Genomic DNA, 16,383 nt, shown 5'->3' with positions numbered 1-16,383 from the left:
CGGTATCCAAGGAAATCGCCCGGAAGCTGTTCCACCTCTGTTCCACCTCTTTAGCCGGGTGAGCATCCTGAACGAGATCCTGACAGACCTGACAGACCAAGGTACTGAGTTTATGTCCCGCCTAATGAAAGATTTGTGTGCTCTCCTGCAGATCAAGCAGATCCCGAACTCCGTCTTCCATCCGCAGACGGCTGGGCTCGTTGAGGGGTTCAATAAAATGCTCAAACAAATGCTGCGAAAGGTCATCAAGCAGGATGGGAAGAACTGGGACCAGCTACTACCCCACCCTATCAATCCGAGAAGTAGCCCAGTCCTCCACTGGGTTTTCCCCTTTCGAACTCCTCTACAGGAGGAGGCCACGAGGCCTACTGGACCTCGCCAAGGAGGTGTGGGAAGCCCAACCGACCCCCTTACGCAGCACGGTAGAACACATGGAGACGATGAGGGTGAAGATTACAGCCATTTGGCCAGTCATGAGGGAACATATGGAGAAGGCCCAACGCGCCCAAGCCCTGGTCTACAATCGGGGAGCCCAGCCCCGAGAATTCCAGGTGGGAGACAGGGTTTTGGTTCTTAATCCCCACGGCCAAAAGTAAGTTCCTGGTAACATGGCACGGGCCATACGAGGTGATCGAGAAGCTGGAACCTGTCAATTACCGCGTACGGCAGCCGGGGAGACAGAAACCCCAACCGATTTACCACGTGAACCTGGTCGGGACCAAGGACGCCAACGGTACCAGTGGTGGTCCCGAGCAATGAAGACCTCGACCCAGCCCAGAAGCAAGAGCTCTGGGAGCTTGTTGATCGTAACACGGCGGTGTTCTCTGAGAAGCCGGGCCGCACGACCATCCTTGAACACCACATCTGCACCCGGCCCATGGATACGGTACAAAAGAGGCCATATCGGATTCCTGAGGCCGGAAGGAAGGCCGTGAAACAGGAAGCGGAGGCTATGCTGAGGATGGGTGTCGTTGAAGAGTCTCACAGTGTATGGTGCAGCCCCGTCATGTTGGTGTCCAAACCGGACGGTAGCCTGCTTTTCTGTAATGATTTCTGGAGTGTGAACGACATAAGCTTGTTCGACACCTAACCCATGCCGAGGGTGGACGAGCTCATCGACCGATTGGGAAATGCCCGGTACATCAGCACCCTTGACCTGACCAAAGGATATTGGCAGGTACTGTTGGGAGCCTCCTCCCAGGAGAAGATGGCGTTTTCGACACCAGATGGATTGTATCAGTACCTTGTGCTCCCGTTCGGTCTCCACGGAGCCCCGCCCACATTCCAGCTACTGATGAACAAAGTACTTCGACCCCACCAGCAGTATGCAGCAGCCTATTTGGATGATATCATCATCCACAGCCAAGGTTGGGGAGAGCACCTGATGCACCTCCAGGCGGTGCCGGATGCGCTCAGACAAGCTGGGTTGACCGCGAACCACAAGAAATGCAAACTAGTGTTCGAGGAGGTGGAGTACCTGGGGTATTTGATCGGATGAGGGAACGTCAAGCCCCAAGAGAGGAAGTTTCACGCGGTACCTGACTTGCCAATTCCACGCAGCAAGACACAGTTCAAGTCCTTCCTGGGACTGGCAGGATACTATAGTCGGTTTATCCCCAACTTTGCGGCTATAGCTTCCTTCCTCACCGATCTAACCAGGGCCTGAAAATAGTGAAATAAATGGACGAGACCGAAGCGGCTTTCAGCCGTCTGAAGGAAGCACTGGGCTCCCATCCAATTCTCGTAACGCCTGATTTCCAGGTGCCGATATTGGTCCAGACGGATGCATGTAATACGGGACTAGGGGCCATTCTGTCGCAGATACACGATGGGGAGGAGCACCCCATCATGTACATCAGCCGAAAGCTGATACCAAGAGAAAAAAAATAACTATATTGTAGAGAAAGAGTGTGTAGCGGTGGGTGAAGTGGGCGCTAGACACTCTCAAGTATTACCTGTTAGGTACCCACTTCACCCTGGTCACGGATCATGCTCCCCTGGTCAAATCAAATCAAATTGTATTTGTCACATACACATGGTTAGCAGATGTTAATGCGAGTGTAGCGAAATGCTTGTGCTTCTAGTTCCAAGCATGCAGTCATATCTAACAAGTAATCTAACAATTTCACAACAACTACCTTATACACACAAGTGTAAAGGAATTAATAAGAATATGTTCCAAAAAATATATGGATGAGCGATGGCCAAATGGCATAGGCAAGATGAGGTAGACGGTATAGAGTACAGAAAATATACATATGAGATGAGTATTGTAGGGTATGAAAACGTTATATACAGTGGCACTGGCTAGTGATACATTTATTACATCCAATGGTTAATTATTAAAGTGGCTAGAGATTTGAGTCAGTATATTGGCAGCAGCCAATCAATGTTAGTGGTGGCTGTTTAACAGTCTGATGGCCTTGAGATTGAAGCTGTTTTTCAGCCTCTCGATCCCAGCTTTGATGAACCTGTACTGACCTCGCCTTCTGGATGATAGCGGGGTGAGCAGGCAGTAGCTTGGGTGGTTGTTGTCCTTGATTATCTTTTTGGCCTTCCTGTGACATCGGGTGGTGTAGGTGTCCTGGAGGGCAGGTAGTTTGCCCCTGGTGATGCGTTGTACAGACCGCACTACCTCTGGAGAGCCTTACGGTTGGTTGAGAACTAGTTGCCGTACCAGGTGGTGATACAGCCGACAAGATGCGCTCGATTACGCAGCTGTAAAGGTTTGTGGGTGTTTTTTTGGGGACAAGCCAAATTTCTTCAGCCTCCTGAGGTTGAAGAGGCGCTGTTGCGCCTACTTCACCACGCTGTCTGTGAGGGTGGCCATTTCAGTTTGTCCGTGATGTGTATGCCAAGGAACTTAAAACTTTCCACCTTCTCCACTACTGTCCCGTCGATGTGGATAGGGGGCTGCTCTCCCTGCTGTTTCCTGAAGTCCACGATCATCTCCTTTGTTTTGTTGACATTGAGTGTGAGGTTATTTTCCTGACACCACACTCTGAGGGCCCTCACCTCATCCCTGTAGGCTGTCTCGTCGTTGTCGATATTCAAGCCTACCACTGTAGTGTCGTCTGTAAACTTGATGATTGAGCTGGAGGCGTGCCACGCAGTCAAGGGTGAACAGGGAGTACAGGAGAGGGCTGAGAACGCACCATTGTGGGTCCCCAGTGTTGAGGATCAGCGGGGTGGAGATTTTATTCCTTACCCTCACCACCTGGGGCGGCCCATCAGGAAGTCCAGGACCCAGTTGCACAGGGTGGGGTCGAGTCCCAGGGTCTCGAGCTTAACCTCTAGTAACTCCCCATCCCGGGTCCGGGAGCGTAATCATCGACTGACACTAATTAGCATAACGCAACGGACATAAATATTCCTAGAAAATATTCCTATTCATGAAAATCACAAGTGAAATATATTGAGACACAGCTTAGCCTTTTGTTATTCACCCTGTCATCTCAGATTTTCACAATATGCTTTACAGCCAAAGCTAGACAAGCATTTGTGTAAGTTTATCGATAGCCTAGCATAGCATTTTGTCCAGCTAGCAGCAGGTAACTTGGTCACGGAAATCAGAAAAGCAATCTAATTAAATCGTTTACCTTTGAGCTTCGGAATTTTTCACTCACGAAACTCCCAGTTAGATAGCCAATGTTCCTTTTTTCCAAAAAGATTATTTCTGCAGGCGAAATAGCTCCGTTTGTTCTTCACGTTTGGCTGAGAAAACACCAAAAAATATTCCAAATTAGCTCCATAATATCGACAGAAACATGGCAAACGTTTTTTATAATCAATCCTCAAGGTGTTTTTCAAATATCTATTCGAAAAGGTTAATGATGAGTTTGGAGGGTACTATGGTGTTGAATGCTGAGCTGTAGTCGATGAACAGCATTCTTACATAGGTATTCCTCTTGTCCAGATGGGTTAGGGCAGTGTGCAGTGTGATTGCGTCGTCTGTGGACCTATTGGGGTGGATAGCAAATTGGAGTGGGTCTAGGGTGTTAGATAGGGTGGAGGTGATATGGTCCTTGACTAGTCTCTCAAAGCACTTCATGATGACGGAAGTGAGTGCTACTGGGCGATAGTCATTTAGCTCAGTTACCTTAACTTTCTTGGGAACAGGAACAATGGTGGCCCACTTGAAACATGTGGGAACAGCAGACTGGGATAAGGATTGATTGAATATGTCCGTAAACACACCAACCAGCTGGTCTGTGCATGCTCTGAGGACGCAGCTAGGGCCGGCAGCCGCCAGCCTTGCGAGGGTTAACGTGTTTAAATGTTTTACTCACGCTGGCTGCGGTAAAGGAGAGCCCTCAGGTTTTGGTTGCGGGCCGTCTCAGTGGCACTTTATTGTCCTCAAAATATATGCCCTTACTTCCCTATATCTCTCTAATATCTCCCTGTCAGCCATCCATCTCTCTAATATCTACCTGTCAGCCCTAAATATCTTTCTTTCAGCCCAAAATCTCTCCAATATCTCCAATTATCAGCCCTAAATTACTCTCTCATGTCAGCCCTAAACCTCTCCTATATCTCACTGTCAGCCTGACATCTCTCTATCTCCAATATTCAGACCCAAATCTCTCTATCTCCGTCAGTCCTAAATATTACTAATATCTCTGCTTTCAGCCCTACATCTCTTTAATATCTCCCTGTCAGCCCTAAATCTCTCAAATCTCCAATATCAGCCCTTAATCTCTCTAATTTATCCGTTTCATCCCTACATCTAACATCTCCCTCTCAGCCCTGCATCTTTCTAATATCCCCCTTTCAGCCCTACATCTCTCTAACATCTCACTGTCAACCCCTTAATCATTCTAAAATCTGCCTGTCAGCTCTAAATCTGTATTTCAAGAGACCTTGCTATCTGTAGTTGATCTACACTACCCAGGACTGCACTAAGAGACCTGGCTGTAGTTATTCCACACTACCCCGGCCCGCACTAGGAGACATGGCTGTCTGTAGTTCATCTGCACTACCCCGGACTGCACTAAGAGACCTTGCACAGCCGTCTGTGTATTTTTCTGTCTGGTTTCTGTCTTCCACACGTCATTCTCTCCCTTTAACACACCCTCGTTCACTCCCTCTCTCTCTCTCTCTCTCTCTCTCACACACCCTCACTCTCTCACACACCCTCACTCTCTCACACACCCTCACTCTCTCACACACCCTCACAGTCTCTCTCTCTCACACTCTCTCTCTCTCTCACACTCTCTCTCTCTCTCTCATACCCTCACACTCTCTCTCTCATACCCTCACTCTCTCACACTCTCTCTCACACTCACACACCCACACACTCTCTCACACCCACACTCTCACACCCTCACACTCTCTCTCTCTCTCACACACACCCTCACTCTCTCTCTCTGTCTCACTCTCACACCATCTCTCTCCCTTCCTTAGGTCACTCATCCATCGCTCCTCAATCCTCCTCTAATATTCCATATAAATAGGAGCTTCCATCTCGATCCCTTCCTCAGGTCTCTCATCCATCTCTCCTCAATCCTCTACTATTCTATTTAAACGGGAGCTCACATATCTCTCCTCCCAATTTGTCCCAACAGGCTTTGAGCATTGACTCGCTGTTGAGTCTCTGTCTGGACCCACGCAACCCCGACTTCCTTACACCCACGCACTGTATCGCTGACTCAAGCTCGCAGGCACACAGAACCACAAAGAGCAGATAGAGAGCTACAGAAACATGTTAATTTATAAAACAGTCTGGCTGAATGGCAGACAAGCAAGATACTGAAACTGTAACTGTCTGGGTAACTCTAGTGATAGTGTAGGTGTCCAGGATGGTAACTCTACTGACAGTGTAGGTGTCTAGGATGGTAACTCTACTGAGAGTGTAGGTGTCTAGAATGGTAACTCTACTGACAGTGTAGGTGTCTAGGATGGTAACTCTAGTGATAGAGCAGATGTCTAAAATGGTAACACTAGTGATAGTGTAGGTGTCTATGATGGTAACTCTACTGATAGTGTAGGTGTCTAGGATGGTAACTAGTGATAGAGCAGGTGTCTAGAATGGTAACACTAGTGATAGTGTAGGTGTCTAGGATGATAACTATACTGACAGTGTAGGTGTCTAGGATGATAACTCTAGTGATAGAGTAGGTGTCTAGGATGATAACTATACTGACAGTGTAGGTGTCTAGGATGGTAACTCTACTGACTGTGTAGGTGCCTAGGCAAAACCACTGATGGTGTAGGTGTCTATGATGGTAACTCTAGTGTAGGTGTCTAGGATGATAACTATACTGACAGTGTAGGTGTCTAGGATGATAACTATACTGATAGTGTAGGTGTCTAGGATGGTAACTCTACTGACTGTGTAGGTGCCTAGGATGGTAACTCTACTGACTGTGTAGGTGCCTAGGATGGTAACTCTACTGACAGTGTAGGTGCCTAGGATGATAACTATACTGACAGTGTAGATGTCTAGGATGGTACTCTACTGATAGTGTAGGCGTCTAGGATGGTAACTCTACTGACTGTGTAGGTGTCTAGGATGGTAACTCTACTGACAGTGTAGGTGTCTAGGATGGTAACTCTACTGACTGTGTAGGTGCCTAGGATTTTAACTCTACTGATGGTGTAGGTGTCTAGGATGATAACTATACTGACAGTGTAGGTGTCTAGGATGATAACTTTAGTGATAGAGTAGGTGTCTAGGATGATAACTATACTGACAGTGTAGGTGTCTAGGATGGTAACTCTACTGACTGTGTAGGTGCCTAGGCAAAACCACTGATGGTGTAGGTGTCTATGATGGTAACTCTAGTGTAGGTGTCTAAGATGGTAACTCTAGTGACAGTGTAGGTGTCTAGGATCACCCACAAAACCCAACACCAAACAGGCTACCTAAATATGGTTCCCAATCAGAGACAGGTGATCAGGCGACCGGGAGCATGCAACCAGGTAGGGTTGGGCAGGCTCGGTGCTCAAGAGCTCCAGTGCGCCTGCACGGTCCGGTCTATCCGTCACCACCTCCACGCACCAGCCCTCCGGTGGCAGCCGGAGGTGTTTTAGCTGTTCACTTACAAGGATTTCAAGTATTTTCACCAGGGGTGACAGCTGTGAGATTGACTGATAATTATTTAAAAGAGTTGGATCTCCCCTTTTTAAAAGTGGTAGGGCAAATGCTGATTTCCAGATCTTTGGAATTTCATTACATTCCAGGGTTAGATTGAACAGAGATGTAAGTGGTTCAGCTATGAAATCAGCTGCCAGATTGAAAAAGCAGGGATCCAAACGATCAGGACCTGCAGGCTTTCTCTGATCTAAGGATTTGAGGGCTTTATGTACCACCTGCACTGAGAATGGCAAAAAGCTAAACGTTTGACCAGCTCTCACTGGTTCATCTACACAGGGTTGTACAGAGACAGAGGACACTGAATTAAACAGCCTACCAGATGATACAAAGTGCTCATTGAAACAATTCAGCATTTCAGTTTTGTCATATACAGAGTCCTTCAAAACACATGACGGTAATTCATTAACATTACTGTTACCAGACATATACTTAATAGCCTTACTGTGGATATAGATACTTTTGTAACTGTTTCCTCCAGCATCTTCACAAGGTCCTTTGCTGTTGTTCTGGAATTGATTTGCACTTTTCGCACCAAAGTACGTTCGTCTCTAGGAAACAGAACGAGTCTATGACGGCTGCGTGGTCCCATGGTGCTTATACTTGCATACTATTGTTTGTAGAGATGAACGTGGTACCTTCAGGCATTCTGAAATTACTCCCAAGGATGAACCAGACTTGTGGAAGTCTACAAATCTATTTCTGAGGTCTTGGCTGATTTCTTTTCCCCCATGATGTCAAGCAAATAGGCACTGAGTTTGAAGGTATGCCTTGAAATACATACACAGGTACACCTCCAATTGAATCAAATGATGTCAATTAGCCTATCAGAAGCTTCTCAAGCCATGACATAATTTTCTGGAATTTTAAACAAGCTGTTTAAAGGCACAGTCAACTTAGTGTATGTAAACTTCTGACCCACTGGAATTGTGGAACAGTGAATTTTAAGTGAACTAGTCTGTAAACAATTGTTGGAAAAATGACTTGTGTCATGCACAAAATAGATGTGCTAACCGACTTCCAAAAACTATAGTTTGTTTAACAAGAAATTTGTGGAGTGGTTGAAAAACGAGTTTTAATGACTCCAACCTAAGTGTATGTAAAATTGTAAAATGTATGAGAACTTCCGACTTCAACTGTAGGTCAGGTGTGGTTTCTTGACAAAGACCATAAGAGTAGCTACTAACCAATTTGACATCTCCGACGTAGTTACACCTCTGACATCGCCAAAACAGAAGGCAATGATAAGCTATTTTTTTGTTCGTCTATCAGCGGTTACCGCTGATCTGAGTGAATCCTGGCCTTAATAAGTCCTCTGTTAGTGATGGTTGTACAGTTATTATTGCATAGCAGAGATAATAGCATGTTAGGAAATAACTGTTCATGACTGATCATTATTTACTTACATTTGATATGAGTCATTTAGCAGACTCTTATTTGTGCATTAATCTTCAGATAGCTAGTTGAACAGCAACATATCACAATCATAGAAAGTACATTTTCACTCAACAAAGTCTTTATCAGTCAGTGCTTGTAGGAAGAGAGAAGTACCTTTCTTTACTCTGTGGTAGTTATTTAACATACATTTCAAAGAGGTTTCAGACATTTTCAGAAGATTGGCAGGCAGGAACTCCGCTATTCTTTAGACTTTATTGGGAAGCTTGTTACACCATTGGGGTGCCAGGACAAAGAAGAGCTTGGACTGGGTTGAGCGGGAGGTGCCCTTCCGTAGGGTTGGGAGGGCCAAGAGACCATAGGTGTCAGGATAGATTATTTGGGTTAGGGTGTAGGGTTTCCCTTGTTGCACCAGGGTCCTGAAGACTGGAAGCTAATGGAGTCTGCAGAGGAGCGGTGTGAGACGGGAGAACTTTGGAAGGTTGAACACAAGGCAGGCTTCTGAGGTTTGGATAAGTTGCAGAGGTTTGATGGAACAAACAGGGAGACCAGCCAACAGAGAGTTGCAGTAGTCTAGAAGGTAGAGGACAAGAGGGGAGCCCAGCCAACCGAGAGTTGCAGTAGTCTAGAAGGTAGAGGACAATAGGGGAGCCCAGCCAACAGAGTGTTGTAGTAGTCTCAAAGGTAGAGGACAAGAGGGGAGCACAGCCAACAGAGTCGCAGTAGTCTAGAAGGTAGACGACCTGCAACGCTTACTGTGAGGAAAGGTTGTGCTCTACGAATGTTGTAGAGAATGAACCTGCAGGAGCGAGTCACTGCTTTGATGTTTGCAGAGAATGACAAGTTGTGGTCCAGGGTCACGATTCTTTGCAATCTGAGAGGAGGATACTGTGGAGTTGTTAATCACTAAGGAGAGGTCTTAGAGTGAGCAGGCCTTCCCTGGGAGGAAGAACAGCTCCATTTTGTAAAGGTTGAGCTTGAGGGCAACATCCAAGTTGCGTCACCACATGACTAAAGGTATGTGGACATCTACTCGTTGAACATCTCATTCCAAAATCATGAGCATTAATATGGAGTTGGTCCCCCATTTGCTGCTACATCCTCCACTCTTTCTAACCTTTATTTAATGAGGCAAGCCAATTTAGAGCAAATTCTTATTTTTAATGATGGCCTTGGAACAGTGGGTTAACTGCCTTGTTCAGGGGCAGAACAACAGATTTTTACCTTGTCAGCTCAGGGATTTGAACTTGCAACCTTTTGGTTACTAGTCCAACACTCTAACCACTAGTCTACCTGCCACCCCCATGCTGTCTTCTGGGAAGGCTTTTCCAATAAATGTTGGAACATTGCTGCGGGGACTTGCTTTCATTCAGCGACAAGAGCATTAGTGAGGTCAGGCACCGATGTTGGGCGATTAGGCCTGGCTCGCAGTCGACGTTCCAATTCATCCCAAAGGTGTTTGATGGGGTTGAGGTCAGGTCTCAGTGCAGGCCAGTCAAGTTCTTCCACACCAATCTCGACAAACCATTTCTGGATAGACCCTGTTTTGTGAGCAGGGGCATTGTCATGCTGAAACTCTTAGGGAAAAGGCCTTCCCCAAATTTGGAAGCACAGAATCGTCTAGAATGTAAGTGTATGCTGTAGCATTAAGATTTCCCTTCAATGGAACTAAGGTGCCTAGCCTGAACCATGAAAAACAGCCCCAGAACAGCGTGATTCATCCCTCCAGAGAACACGTTTCCACTGCTCCATTGTCCAATGGTGGCGAGCTTTATACCACTCCAGCAGACGCTTGGCATTGCGCCTGGTGATATTAGGTTTGTGTGCGGCTGCATTTCATGAAGCTCTCACTGAACAGTTCTTGTCCTGATGTTGCTTTCAGAGGCAGTTTGGTATTCAGTAGTGAGTGTTGCAACTGAGGACAGACTATTTTTACGCTCTACACGCTTCAGCACTCGGTGATCATGTTCTGTAAGCTTGTGTGGCCTACCACTTCGCGGCTGAGTGGTGGTTGCTCCTAGACGTTTGCACTTCACAATCATAGCACTTCCAGTTGACCAGGTCAGCTCTAGCAGGACAGAAATTGGAAACATCCCATGACAGTGCCACATTGAAAGTCCCTGAGCTCTCCAGTAAGGCCATTCATTCTACTGCCATTTTTTTGTATTTGTATTTATTATGGCTCCCCATTAGTTTCCTGCCAAAGCTGAAGCTACTCCTCCTGGGGTCCAGCAAAATTAAGGCAGTTTATACCATTTTAAAAACATTACAATACATTCACAGATTTCACAACACACTGTGTGCCCTCAGGCCCCAACTGCACCACTACCACATATCTACAGTACTAAATTCATGTGAATGTATAGTGCGTATGTTATCGTGTGTGTGCGTGTGCGTGTGCATGCGTTGCGTGTGTGTCTGTGCCAATGTTTGTGTTGCTTCAGTCCCCAATGTTCCATAAGGTGTTTTTTCAACTGTTTTTTAAAATCTAATTCTACTGCTGCATCAGTTACTTGATGTGGAATAGAGTTCCATATACTCATGGCTCTATGTACTACTGTGTGCCTCCCATAGTCTGTTCTGGACTTGGGGACTGTGAAGAGACCTCTTGTGGCATGTCTTGTGGGGTACGCATGGGTGTCAGAGCTGTGTGCCAATAGTTTAAAAAGACAGCTCGGTGCATTCAACGTCAATACCTCTCATAAATATAAGTAGTGATGAAGTCAACCTCTCCACTACTGAAATAGCTTACTGAAAAAGCCGAATCCACTAATTTGAAGGGGTGTTGACATACTTTTGTGTCTATGGTATAGTCATAATAATGATACTATTAAAACAATGTCATATTTTGTATTATCAGCAAACTAATCTATGATATTGATGACCATGTTCTGAGACGTGTGACAGAGCAAAACATTACAAACAGTACATTATTCTCGATAGATCCCTCTATAATAGATCAACTCTCCACTACGTTATTCTCTATAGATCTCTGTATAATAGATCAACTCTCCAGTACGTTATTCCCTATAGATCTCAATATAATAGATCAACTCTCCAGTACGTTATTCTATATAGATCTCTATAATACATCAGCTCCCCAGTACATTATTCTCTATAGATCTCTCTATAATAGATCAATTATCCCGTAGGAGTTGCTGCCTAGCCTATAGTTGGTGTATTTTTATAGTGGATATAACATTGAAGATCTGACATTGTTTCAAAGGTACAAATGTAACTTATTTTAAGGTTTGTCCATATTTGTTACAATGATGACATTATCCTGCTGTTGAAATTTCACCATTTAAATATTTTTTTCAAATCAATTTATTTTCCATGAAGATTCCAAGTCACAATATATTGACAAAATCTTTGAAACTACATTGCTTCAACCAGTTTGTGTCCAGTGGGCAGTATCCATAAAATGTAATTTGTGGAGCGCTCACCTTGGGGCTGCATGATGCTTGCTGAAGCTGGATTGAATCCGTTATAGCCGGTAGCCAGTATAGCAGCTTGCCAGTGCTTGATTTAGCAATGATTCTAGCGCGAGGAGAGACTGCCAGCAGGTCCGATGAATGGAACAGGGAATGACAGCATTCCTGGATGTATCAATAGATGACGAGGGATCCTCCTCTCTCTCTGCATTGCTCTGTTTCAACGATATGATACATGCTCCTCCGGCTCATCGACCCTCCTCTATATTGCTCTGTTTCAAAAATATGATACGTCCTCCTCCAGCTCATCGACGTAGCTCAACACGTATACTCACTTCCTGTAGGGAGCAGAGAGATCCTGGTTTGGTAGCTCAACACATAGACTAACTTCCTGTAGGGAGCAGAGGGATCCTGGTTTGGTAGCTCAACACGTAGACTAACTTGCTGCAGGGAGCAGAGAGATCCTGGTTTGTTCATGTTCTACACACAGACAAGACCCCTCATGAAGCAATTCATTCAAGTCATGGAATTATTTTAGTATTATTTGGTACTTTGGTGTACAAAGGAAACAAATAATTATTTCAGAACAATCCAAATGCAGCATCATGTTTTAGGATGAGGAAGATTGGGGTTTGCAAAATTATGTCTCAAATGTATTTACCATAAAGTCAATCTAGTCAGTGACTATCATATATATTCTCTCCCCTTGGATTATTTCAAATTTGTATTTTTAAACAGCCCTGCTTTTTATTTTTATTTTTAAACAGCCCTGCTGTGAAGTAGTAACGAGCATCAAAGGCCCAGCTTGAAAGTAAAGTAATTCAGTCGAGCAGTGAATTCATAGTCATTTAGACAGGTTAGCTGGGCGTTCTTGGACACAAGGACGATGGTTGTCTACTTGAAACATGTAGGTATTACAGACTGGGTCAGGGAGAGGTTGAAAATGTCAGTCAAGACACTAGCCAGCTTGTTAGCGCATGCTCTGAGTACACATCCTGGTAATCTGTCTGGTCCGGTGGCCTTGTGAATGTTAACCTGTTTAATGTTCCCACTCACATCAGCTACGGAGAGCATGATCACACAGTTGTCCGGAACCGTTGGTGCTCTCATGCATGGTTCAGTGTTACTAGCTTCAAAACGAGTATAGAAGGCATTTAGCTCATCTGGTAGGCTCGCGTCACTGTGCAGCTCGCATATGGGTTTACCTTTGTAGTCGGTGATCATTTGCAAGCCCTGACACATCCAACGAGCGTCAGAGCCTGTGTCTTAGGATTCGTTCTTAGTCCTGTCTTGATGCTTTGCCTGTTTGATGGTTCGTTCGAGGGCACAGTGAGATTTCTTATAAGCGATTAGAGTCTCGCACCAAGAAGACAGTGAATGTTCGAGTAGTCTATTTACAGTGTGGATTTGAATCTGATTGAAAATCTAAAGCAAGACTTGGAAATTACTGTCGAGCAATGATCAAAAACAAATTTGACAGAGCTTGAAGTATTCAGAAAATAATGCACATGTCAGCCAGGATCCGCCATTAAGCCAGGATCCGCCATTAAGCCAGGATCCGCCAGTCAGCCAGGATCTGCCAGAGCCGCCAGTCAGCCAGGATCTGCCATGCCAGAGCCGCCAGTCAGCCAGGATCTGCCAGAGCCGCCAGTCTGCCAGAGCCGCCAGTCAGCCAGGATCTGCCAGAACCACCAGTCAGCCAGCATCTGCCAGAGCCATCAACCTGCCTGTGCTTCCTCTCAGTCCTGTGGTTCCTCTCAGTCCTGTGCTTCCTCTCAGTCCTGAGCAACCCCTCAGTCTTGAGCTACCCCTCAGTCTTGAGCTACCCCTCAGTCTTGAGCTACCCCTCAGTCACGAGCTACGCCTCAGTCCCGAGCTACCTTCAGTCCCGAGCTACCTTCAGTCCCGAGCTGTCCCTCAGTCCGGAGCTGCCCCTCAGCCCAGTGGGGCCCTCTGTTAGGGTACTTAGGCCAAGGTCGGTGGCGAGGGTCGCCAAACTAAGGACGCTAAGGAGGTGGACAAAGACTATGATGGAGTGGGATCCACGTCCAGCGCCAGAGTCGCCACCGTGGACAGACGCCCACCCAGACCCTCCCCTATGGGTTTAGGTATGCGGCCAGGAGTCCGCACCTTTGGGGGAAGGCGGGTACTGTCACGCGCTGGTCTTAATATTCTGTGTTCTCTTTATTATTTTTGGTTAGGCCAGGGTGTGACATGGGTGATTGTGTTTGTCTTGTCTAGGGGTTTTGTAGATTGATGGGGTTGTGTTTAGTATAGTATTCTAGGTAAGTCTATGGTTGCCTAGAGTGGTTCTCAATCAGAGGCAGGTGTCTATCGTTGTCTCTGATTGGAAACCATATTTAGGCAGCCATGTTCTTTGAGTATTTCGTGGGTGATTGTTCCTGTCTCTGTGTTTGTTGCACCAGATAGGGCTGTTTCGGTTTTCACGTTTCTTGTTTTGTATATTGTTTGTATTTTTCATCTTCAATTAAAGATGTATAAAGATAACCACGCTGCACTTTGGTCCTCCTCTCTTTCACCAGAAGAAAACCGTAACAGCACAGCTGTAATCACTTCCAAATGTGTTTCTAACATACAGTATATATTTTATTTTTCATTCATTAAAATTTACATTTTCTTCCACTTTGGAATTACAGAGTACTTTGTGTAGACTGTTGACAAAAAAATGACAAATTAACCTATTTTAATCTGACTTTGCAACAAGAAATCCAATAGGATGGCGATTTATGATAGGCAGAGTAAACCAATTAGCTCCACAAGACTGCTCAACAGTATTTCCTTAATGATAGCTTGAATGGAGCCTGCAGGACTTCAAGTTAGTTACTTGAATAAAACTACATATATAGTCCTGTGTTGCTCACTTGGAAGAGCATGGCACTTGTAATGTCAGGGCTGTGGGTACAATTCCCACGGGGGGACCAGTACCAAAATCTATGCACTCACTACTGTAAGTAGCTCTGAATAAGAGGAACTGTAAACTCTATCATATACGTAAATCAAAGCACCGAATACAACACAATGCTTACAGGCTCTAACCAACAGTGCAAATTTTAAGTTAAAAAAAAAGGTATGAGGTGAACAATAGATAAGTAAAAAAATAAATACAACAGTAAAAAATACAGTGAAAAACAGTAACGAGGCTATAACAGTATTGATGCTATATACAGTAGAGAGGCTACATACAGTAGAGGCTACATACAGTGGAGGCGACATACAGTAGAGGCGATATACAGTAGAGGCTACATACAGTAGAGAGGCTACATACAGTAGAGGCTACATACAGTATAAGAGGCTATATACAGTAGAGGCTACATACAGTAGAGGCTACATACAGTAGAGGCTACATACAGTAGAGAGGATATATACAGGAGTGAGGTTTTAACAGTATTGATGCTATATACAGTAGAGAGGCAATATAGAGTAGAGAGGTTATATAAGGTAGCAAGGCATTAACAGTATTGATGCTATATGCAGTAGAGAGGCTGCATACAGTAGAGAGGCTATATACAGTAGAGAAGCTATATACAGTAGAGAGGTTATAGAGTAGCGAGGCTTTAACAGTATTGATGATATATACAGTAGAGAGGCTACATACAGTAGACAGGCTATATACAGTAGAGAGGATATATACAGGAGTGAGGCTTTAACAGTATTGATGCTATATACAGTAGAGAGGCAATATAGAGTAGAGAGGTTATATACAGTAGCGAGGCTTTAACAGTATTGATGCTATATACAGTAGAGGGACTACATACAGTAGAGAGACTACATACAGTAGTGAGGTTATACAGTAGCGAGGCTTTAACAGTATTGATGCTATATACAGTAGAGAGGATATACAGTGCCTTTGCGACCTTTTGCCACATTTCAGGCTTCAAACATAAAGATATAAAACTGTATTTTTTTGTGAAGAATCAACAACAAGTGGGACACAATCATGAAGTGGAACGACATTCATTGGATATTTCAAACTTTTTTAACAAATCAAAAACTGAAAAATTGGGCGTGCAAAATTATTCAGCATCCTTAAGTTAATACTTTGAAGCGCCACCTTTTGCTGCGATGACAGCTGTAAGTTACTTGGGGTTTGTCTCTATCAGTTTTGCACATCGAGAGTCTGAACTTTTTTTTATATTCAGTAGAGACGCTATATACAGTAGAGAGGCTATATACAATATTGATGCTATATATAGTAGAGGCTATATACAGTAGAGGCTATGTACAGTAGAGAGGCTATATACAGTAGAGGCTATATACAGTGGAGGCTACATACAGTAGAGAGGCTACATACAGTAGAGAGGCAACATACAGTAGAGAGGCTACATACGTTAGAGGCTAAATACAGTAGAGGCTATATACAGTAGAGTCTACATACAGTAGAGAGGCTATATACAGTAGAGAGACTATATACAGTAGAGAGGCTACATACAGTAGAGGCTA

At 44.8% G+C, this 16,383-nt stretch overlaps 1 protein-coding gene across 1 annotated transcript in view; it reads right to left on the bottom strand.

Moving 5' to 3' along the window:
• Positions 1-12,180, bottom strand: part of LOC135551674 (melanocortin receptor 5-like) — a 29,926-nt gene extending 17,746 nt beyond the window's left edge. The window contains exon 1 of the mRNA XM_064982852.1: positions 11,935-12,180. The gene's annotated coding sequence lies outside the window, so the exon portion shown is untranslated. The remainder of the gene's footprint in view (positions 1-11,934) is intronic.
• Positions 12,181-16,383: the final 4,203 nt, after the last annotated feature.

Source organism: Oncorhynchus masou, chromosome 13 (genome assembly GCF_036934945.1).
Source record: "Oncorhynchus masou masou isolate Uvic2021 chromosome 13, UVic_Omas_1.1, whole genome shotgun sequence".
NCBI lineage: Eukaryota > Metazoa > Chordata > Actinopteri > Salmoniformes > Salmonidae > Oncorhynchus > Oncorhynchus masou.
This window is presented reverse-complemented; position numbering and strand designations above follow the sequence as displayed.